This window comes from Ursus maritimus, unplaced genomic scaffold, assembly GCF_017311325.1.
Source record: "Ursus maritimus isolate PB19 unplaced genomic scaffold, ASM1731132v1 scaffold_10, whole genome shotgun sequence".
In the NCBI taxonomy this organism is placed as follows: Eukaryota; Metazoa; Chordata; class Mammalia; order Carnivora; family Ursidae; genus Ursus; species Ursus maritimus.
In genome coordinates, this window is record NW_024423344.1 from 48,623,974 (window position 1) to 48,633,921 (window position 9,948).

Consider the following 9,948-nt stretch of genomic DNA (forward strand, 5'->3'; position numbering starts at 1 on the left):
TATAACAAACAGGTTTTTCAAAATGGCGCCACAAAATGTATAGATTTAGCTTCATTCGTTCTTCCACGATGCAAACTACATCAAGAAAGTATTTCTGTCTAGGGACACCTGGATGGCTCAGTTGGTTAAGCCGCTGCCTTTGGCTCAGGTCACGATCCCAGGGTCCTGGGATCGAGTCCTACATCGGGCTCCTTGCGGGGAGCCTGCCTCTCTCCCCCTGCTTGTGTTTTCTCTCTCTGACAAATAAAATCTTTAAAAAAAAAAAAAGTATTTCTGTCTAGAAGACTAATCATCAGTCTGCATCAATATTGGTTCTTGTTTTTCTTTTCATGGTTGTTTGGTATGAATTTCATGGATAATCTGAGAAAGAGGAATGGAAGTGATCATCTCATCTACTACACACTTCACTGTTATTACAACTCCTATCTTGTACAATCTGTTTTTAGTCAACAAGTGCCTCAGCAACCATGAATTTATTACAAAGTCACCCACAGAACTCGGTGTGGTGAAACATCACATAATCCATCATTTTTTTTTTCTTTTTCTTTGAGCTACCCATTCTAGAAACCAGTCTTTCTGCCCTACTCTAGACAGGCTGCAATTTAGACTTACCCAGTATTTTTCTTTACTATCAACCTAGACATCTCCTTTAATACTACCTTATGTTGAAATTTGTGTCTTTGATCCCATGCCTTCCTTTTTTTAAGTTTACTTCCTCATTTTGGTAGAGTATACACTCCAGGTGCCTTCTGAGAAAGGAAGATTGGGGTATTTTCTCTTTCTGTAATTCCTACCGTTGGCTTTTGGATCTTGAGACTGTTCCTTTACGTTTTCCCCTTGTCCTCCTATTTTCCATTTTTTTGTCATTTTGCTTTACTTCCTGGAAGAGTTTTTCAACTCTCATTTCCCAGACTACTGTTGAATTTTTCTTTTTATGTCTACTACCAGAAAGTTTTAACAGTTCTTTCTTGTTCACCCAATTGACTGTTAATTCAATTGTTCACTCCAGTGACTCTTGCTCTCTCTCAATTGACTGTTTCATATTTATGGTATCCCACATCTGGTTTTATAGAAGCAATCTTTATTTTTATCTATGTATATTAATTATAGTTTTCTATTTCTAGTGGTACCCTAAATAACAACTATATCAACAGTAAAATTAATAGCTGCATCAAATATTAATGAGTTTCTACCATCTGCTATATACCATGTTAAGCATTTTATAATGCATTGTCTCACTTAGTCCCCACGAAAATTCTATGAGGTAGGTATAGTTACATAGCTCAACTTTACCGTTAAGGAGACTAAAGTTCTGATAGATTATGGTGCCAAAGTTTACATAGCTAGTTAAAGGACAGGGCAGCAATTTGAACCCAGGATGTTCAACAGTGAAGCTCTGGAGCTGGTACCCAGATCTCCTGGAAACAGAGCTGTGTGAAAGTGGAATTACTAATAAAACTAAGTAGCTGATGCTGGTGATTCTGCAAATGTCCTAGAACCTGATCAAGGTTCTTTAAGTTCTTCAGTTCCGTGCAGAACAGGAGATACTTCCAGTAATAAACTATATTTGTCTCTGATAAATGATTCGGTTCATGTGTGTGACCATGAGGAAAATATTGTAAAGTCCAGGTTGCTTTTCCCATTTTCTTAGCTGCTACCTCCACACCAACCCACCTGCTTATCTTAAAACAGGTTATTTGGTCACCATCAAGAAACTCGTCAGACAGGTATCAAATCATTGCCGTTATTAGAAAAGCACTAAAATCACACATTTTACTCATAGTAGTGTTTTATCCACATGTTTGCGTGTGTGTGTGTATGTGCACAAAGAAAAACATTACTTTTAAAATTATCCTCTATCACAATTGTTAATTGACACGTTTCAACAAGGAAAGACAATGGACAGGAAGTACTCTGAGGGCTGTTTTCCAATGATGCATATTTTATATTGTAAATACTCCTCTTCTAGAAATATATATTAATAAGTACATTGGTAAATATTTCCCTTCTGGAAAACTCTGACTTCAGAAAAAGCAAGACAAAAAAAAGACTCTGTCCTTTCACCTTTGAGCACACAGCTTTTTCAGTTTAACTATATGATGATTTGGTAATACATGTGTCAAGCCTTTTCCCTTGGACCCACTTTTTAATTGTTAATGAGCTGAGCTTCTAAGCATTTTAAAAACATATCCTATTTCATAAACAACTATAGTCAGTTAAATAAACTGTCTTGACATTTAAAATTGGCAGCAATTATGAGCCAAACTATGTGACTGGAGTGTCAATTTTCTACTATATAACTAAGAAAGAAAGAGATAAAGTAACAAATTTTAGAAGTACACAAATCTCTTTTCTATGTAACCTTTAACACAACATGGATAGCTGCCAACCTTCCCCTTAAGTCCATTCTGTTGCACATGGTGCAAGCAAGATCTTATTAGGTCACATAATTTATGGCACTTGGCAGCACTGTGGGACAGAGAAGCTACAGTATCCGCCTTGACCAAAATAGATGGGCTGTGCCCTTGCTGAGAGTCAGTGCGGCCACTCGAGGCTACGCAAGGGAGCGGCACTTCAAAGTCAGCCCTGCAAGCGTTGTGCAGAACGTCAAGGTACTAAAAGGGGAGAAAGAGTGTAACACTCTCAGTCCCCTTTGGTCATTTTGTAAAGGACAGAGATTTCAGAGCTTACCACTGTTTGTACCGTCTCACATCTACACTGGGATATTTTCCTAACAGACTGACATTTCATCCTTACAGTAACATGAGGTAAGCACGTTATCAGTATGCACATTCCACAAATGGGAAAACTGGCTTAGGAAAGGTAAATAATTTGTTCGAGATCATAAAAGTAAAACCTACATCAATATAAAATCGAGATCAAAAATATAAAGCTAGGTCTTTAATTCAGGTCCCCTGACTACCTACTTAAATAGGCTTTCTACTAAAATTCTCACTAAATACTGTGGAACAGAGGGGAAGGGGGGAAGGAGAAGGAAGTGAGAAAGGAAGGAAAGAGAGAAAAAGAAGGAATATAAGTAAGTAGTTTATAAATACTGAAGAAAAAAAGGATAGGAAAATTTTATGAAATGTTGCATTCACACACTTGTGATTAATCTCCTAGATTTCTCTTTTCCTACATGTTGTCTTCTGCTGATAATAGTACTGATAGCGAGCATGCTTGCGATAAAGCTTTTGTTAGCATCGGAAGAATTTCATTCATTAAGAGGAATACTTGTAAAACTATTTTGAGGAGGGAGTTAAGATGGCAGAGGAGTAGGGGACCCCTTTTTCAGCAAGTGCCCTGAGTAGAGCTGGATAGGTACCAGACCAGCCGGAACATCCACGGAATCAGCCTGAGACGCAGGAAGACGCATCTGGATCTCTACAAATGAACATCTCCAGCGCTGAGTATTGAGGTACAAAGCGGGGAGCCATGAAACCGCGCACAGATATCGGAAGATAAACGGAAGGGGGAGGGAGCTGCCGCGTTTGGGCGCCGGGGAAGCGGTAGCCACCTGCACGGGAGAGCGGGCGGACTCGCAGACCAGCACCCGCGAGAGAGCAGACTGAGACCGTGAGACAGGAACGCTTGCCACCAGTCTGAAACGGAGCCCCGGTGTACTCACTGGAACCAGACTGAGACCGGGAGCTCCGGGAGCGCGTGTTGGGCGGCTGGTGGCTGGCGGTGTTAGAAACACAAAGGACAGAGACGAGCCGGACCTAGAAGTGAGGGCTGGGACGCCGGGTGTGGGGCGCACATCCCAGGACGCTGCAGGGTTGAGCAGCACCAACAGAAACAGAGTTAAAGTGGCCAGAACATCAGTGGAGAAGGGTCCGCGATCCCTCTGTTCTGAGACAGAGGCTGAGATTCCCTGCTTCTGTTCCCTCTCTCGCTGGTTGGCTGCCACATAAATAAATAAATAAAATCTTTAAAGAAGAAGCCCACATCCCTAAGATCCCTATAAAACAAGGGGCACGGCCTGGGACCCAGTCAATAATTTGGGCTCTGGAAACCCCGCAACCTCTCCTCATCAGAATGACAAGAAGGAGAAGCCCCCCCCAGCAAAGAAAAGACAGTGATTCTGTGGCCTCTGCCACAGAAATAATGGATATGGATGTAACCAAATTATCAGAAATGGAATTCAGAGTAACAATGGTCAAGATGATGTGTAGACTTGAAAAAAGTATTAACAAAAATGTTAATGAGAATATAGAATCTCTAAGGGTGGAAATGAGAGCGAACCTGGCAGAAATAAAAAATTCTATGAGCCAAATGCAGTCAAAACTAGAGGCTCTGACGGCCAGGGTGAATGAGGCAGAAGAATGTATCAGTGAACTGGAGGATGGGTTAGTAGAACAAAAAGCAAAAACAGAATCCGGACTCAAAAAATCCACGATCAGGAATGTAGGTTACAGGAGATTACTGACTCAATGAAACGTTCCAATGTCAGAATCATCGGCATCCCCGAGGAGGTGGAGAAAAACAGAGGTCTAGAAGAGATATTTGAACAAATTGTAGCTGAAAACTTCCCTAATCTAGCAAGGGAAACAAACATTCGTGTCCAAGAGGCAGAGAGGACCCCTCCCAAGCTCAACCACGACAAACCTACGCCACGTCACGTCATAGTGCAATTCGCAAATATTAGATCCAAGGATACAGTATTGAAAGCGGCCAGGGCAAAGAAATTTCTCACGTACCAAGGCAAAAGTATCAGAATTACGTCAGACCTGTCTACACAGACCTGGAATGAGAGAAAGGGTTGGGGGAGCATATTTAAAGCTCTTTCAGAGAAAAACATGCAGCCAAGGATCCTTTATCCAGCAAGGCTGTCATTCAGAATTGATGGAGAAATAAAGACATTTCAGAATCGCCAGTCACTAACCAATTTTGTAACTACGAAACCAGCCCTACAGGAGATATTACGGGGGGTTCTATAAAAGTAAAAAGGCCCCAAGAGTGATACAGAACAGAAAGTCACAGCCAATACAAAAAAAGACTTTACTGGCAACATGGCAACATTAAAATCATATCTCTCAGTAATCAGTCTTAATGTAAATGGTTTGAACCATCCCATAATACGCCACAGGGTTGCAGATTGGATAAAAAGAAATGACCCATCCATTTGCTGTCTACAAGAGACTCATTTCGAACCCAAAGATGCATTCAGACTGAGAGTAAGGGGATGGAGTACCATCTTTCACGCAAATGGACCTCAAAAGAAAGCTGGGGTAGCAATTCTCATATCAGATAAATTGGATTTTAAACTACAGACTATAGTTAGAGATGCAGAAGGGCACTATATTATTCTTAAGGGAAGTATTCAACAAGTGGATATGACAATTATAAATATATATGCCCCCAACAGGGGAGCAGCAAGATACACAAGCCAACTCTTAACCAGAATAAAGAGACATATAAATAAAAATACATTAATAGTAGGGGACCTCAACACTCCACTCTCAGAAATAGACAGAACACCCTGGCAAAAACTAAGCAAAGAATCAAAGGCTTTGAATGCCATACTCGACGAGTTGGACCTCATAGATATATATAGAACACTACACCCCAGAACCAAAGAATACTCATTCTATTCTAATGCCCATGGAACATTCTCAAGAATAGACCATGTTCTGGGACACAAAACAGGTCTCAACCGATACCAAAAGATTGAAATTATCCCCTGCATATTCTCAGACCACAACGCTCTGAAATTGGAACTCAACCACAAGGAAAAATTTGGAAGAAACTCAAACACTTGGAGACTAAGAACCATCCTGCTCAGGAATGACTCGATAAACCAGGAAATCAAAAATCAAATTAAACAATTTATGGAGACCAATGAGAATGAAAATACAACAGTCCAAAACCTATGGGATACTGCAAAGGCAGTCCTAAGGGGGAAATACATAGCCATCCAAGCCTCACTCAAAAGAATAGAAAAATCTAAAATGCAGTTTTTATATTCTCACCTCAAGAAGCTGGAACAGCAACAGAGGGACAGGCCTAATCCACGCACGAGGAAGCAGTTGACCAAAATTAGAGCTGAAATCAATCAAGCAGAAACCAGAAGTACAGTAGAGCAGATCAACAGGACTAGAAGCTGGTTCTTTGAGAGAATCAATAAAATTGACAGACCACTGGCAAGACTTATCCAAAAGAAAAGAGAAAGGACCCAGATTATTAAAATTATGAATGAAAAAGGAGAGGTCACGACGAACACCATTGAAATTGGAAGGATTATTAGAAATTTTTATCAACAGCTATATGCCAATAAACTAAGCAATCTGGAAGAGATGGAATCCTTCCTGGAAACCTATAAACTACCAAGATTGAAACCGGAAGAAATTGATTCCTTAAACAGGCCAATTAATTATGAAGAAATTGAGTCAGTGATAAACAACCTTCCAAATAACAAAACTCCAGGCCCGGACGGTTTTCCTGGGGAATTCTACCAAACATTCAAAGAAGAAATAATACCTATTCTCCTAAAGCTATTTCAAAAAATAGAAACAGAAGGAAAGCTACCAAACTCATTCTATGAGGCCAATATTACCTTGATCCCCAAACCAGGCAAAGACCCCCTCAAAAAGGAGAATTACAGACCGATTTCCCTAATGAATATGGACGCCAAAATCCTCAACAAGATACTTGCTAATAGAATCCAACAGTACATTAAAAGGATTATCCATCACGATCAAGTGGGATTCATACCTGGGATGCAAGCGTGGTTCAATATTCGCAAATCAATCAGCGTGATACATCATATCAACAAGAAAAGACTCAGGAACCATATGATCCTCTCAATCGATGCCGAAAAAGCATTTGACAAAATACAGCATCCTTTCCTGATTAAAACCCTTCAGAGTGTAGGAATAGAAGGTACATTTCTCAATCTCATAAAAGCCATCTATGAAAAGCCTACTGCAAATATTATTCTCAATGGGGAAAAGCTGGAAGCCTTTCCCTTAAGATCAGGAACACGACAAGGATGCCCACTCTCGCCACTATTATTCAACATAGTACTAGAAGTCCTTGCAACAGCAATCAGACGACAAAAAGGGATCAAAGGTATTCAAATCGGCAAAGAAGAAGTCAAAATGTCTCTCTTCGCAGATGACATGATACTCTATATGGAAAACCCAAAAGAATCCACTCCCAAACTATTAGAAGTTATAGAGCAGTTCAGTAATGTGGCGGGATACAAAATCAATGCTCAGAAATCAGTTGCATTTCTATACACGAATAATGAGACTGAAGAAAGAGAAATTAGGGAATCCATCCCATTTACAATAGCACCAAAAACCATACATTACCTTGGAATTAACTTAACCAGAGACGTAAAGAACCTATACTCTAGAAACTATAAATCACTCTTGAAAGACATTGAGGAAGACACAAAATATGGAAAAATATTCCATGCTCATTGATCGGACGAATTAACATAGTTAAAATGTCCATGCTACCCAGAGCAATCTACATTTTCAATGCTATCCCGATCAAAATACCGAGGACACTTTTCAAAGAACTGGAACAAATAGTCCTTAAATTTTTATGGAACCAGAAAAGGCCCCGAATCGCCAAGGAACTGTTGAAAAGGAAAAACAAAGCTGGGGGCATCACAATGCCGGATTTCGAGCTGTACTGCAAAGCTGTGATCACAAAGACAGCATGGTACTGGCACAAAAACAGACACATAGACCAATGGAACAGAATAGAGAACCCACAAATGGACCCTCAGCTCTTTGGGCAACTAATCTTTGATAAAGCAGGAAAAAACATCTGGTGGAAAAAAGTCTCTTCAATAAATGGTGCTGGGAAAATTGGACAGCTATATGCAAAAGAATGAAACTTGACCACTCTCTCACACCATACACAAAGATAAACTCCAAATGGATGAAAGACCTCGATGTGAGACAGGAATCCATCAAAATCCTAGAGAAGAACATAGGCAGCAACCTCTACGACATCGGCCAAAGCAACCTTTTTCATGACACATCCCCAAAGGCAAGAGTAACAAAAGATAAAATGAATTTATGAGATTTCATCAAGATTAAAAGTTTCTGCACAGCCAAGGAAACAGTCAGAAAAACTAAGAGGCAGCCCACGGAATGGGAGAATATATTTGCAAATGACACTACAGATAAAGGACTGTTATCCAAGATCTACAAAGAACTTCTCAAACTCAATACACGAGAAACAAATAAACAAATCAAAAAATGGGCAGAAGATATGAACAGACACTTTTCCAATGAAGACATACAAATGGCTAACAGACACATGAAAAAATGTTCAAAATCATTAGCCATCAAGGAAATTCAAATCAAAACCACACTGAGATACCACCTTACGCCAGTTAGAATGGCAAAAATAGACAAGGCAAGAAACAACAATTGTTGGAGAGGATGTGGAGAAAGGGGATCCCTCCTACATTGTTGGTGGGAATGCAAGTTGGTACAGCCACTCTGGAAAACAGTGTGGAGGTCCCTTAAAAAGTTAAAAATTGAGCTACCTATGACCCAGGCTTTGTACTACTGGGTATTTACCCCAAAGAGACAGACATAGTGAAGAGAAGGGCCATATGCACCCCAATGTTCATAGCAGCATTGTCCACAATAGCTAAATCGTGGAAGGAACCGAGATGCCCTTCAACAGATGACTGGATTAAGAAGTTGTGGTCCATATATACAATGGAATATTACTCAGCTATCAGAAAGAATGATTTCTCAACCTTTGCTGCAACATGGACGGCACTGGAGGAGATAATGCTCAGTGAAATAAGTCACGCAGAGAAAGACAATTATCATATGGTTTCTCTCATCTATGGACCATAAGAACTAGGAAGATCGGTAGAGGAAGAAAGGGATAAAGAAAGGGGGATAATCAGAAGGGGGAATGAAGCATGAGAGACTATGGACTCTGAGAAACAAACTGAGGGCTTCAGAGGGGAGGGGCGTGGGGGAATGGGATAGGCTGGTGATGGGTAGTAAGGAGGGCATGTATTGCATGGTGCACTGGGTGTTAAACGCAACTAATGAATCATCGAACTTTACATCAGAAACCAAGGATGTACTGTATGGTGACTAACATAATATAATAAAAAAACATCTAAAAAAAAAAGTATTTTGAGTTCTGGCAAAGAAATAAAAATAAGAACACCCTGTATCAGAAGGTACTGTCCTCATGGTTTACAGCACTTAACTTTCTTGACCTGACACTTTTGAAGACAACAGGCTATTTTGCAGACTGTACCTCCCTGAGGGTTTGTTGATGCTACCTCATGATTCGATTCTGGTACTGCCCCTTCGGCAAGACTACCACAGAAGTTCTGTATTCTCTGAATCAAGTGGCACAAGGTTTCAATTTGCAGCATTGGTGAGGACGTTCCATTTAAATCACTTGACTAAAGTGTCTGCCAGCCTTCGCCATTGTTAAGTCACTACTCTCTTCTTTGTAATTAACCAGTATTAATTAAATCCAGTAAATAACCTGATCATGAGCAAACTTTTAAGGTATTCATTCATTTTTCATACCAGAGTAAGCTCATCATTTCCTATTTTATACAACAGGTTACAATCCTTTGCTATCATTTATTTTGATGTTTACGTTGTCTCAGATGTCAACGGTGGGAGCCCTTCAAGGTCTTTACGACACACCGCCATCTTTCTTTGAGTGCTCCCTTACTATCTACAACACCAGCATGCTCCATACTTATCCTGTACTTTGCCCTGCAGTCCTGGAATCAGACATTTCTCCCAGGATTCCAGTTCCTTCCTGTAGAATAATATACGGAGACCAAAATCCGGGTGCTTGGTGTCACCCAACCAGGCTTAATTTATTCTCTGGCATTTGCAGAAAAGCTGTTTCTGGCTCTTATCAGTGGACAGAGCCAGGGACCATATGCACATTTACACACACACACACACACACACACACACACACACACAC

At 40.3% G+C, this 9,948-nt stretch overlaps 1 protein-coding gene across 1 annotated transcript in view; it reads right to left on the reverse strand.

Annotated features, from left to right (window-relative positions):
* Positions 1-9,948, reverse strand: part of TBC1D4 (TBC1 domain family member 4) — a 73,772-nt gene that overhangs the window by 41,934 nt on the left and 21,890 nt on the right. The gene's annotated exons all lie outside the window — the stretch shown is intronic.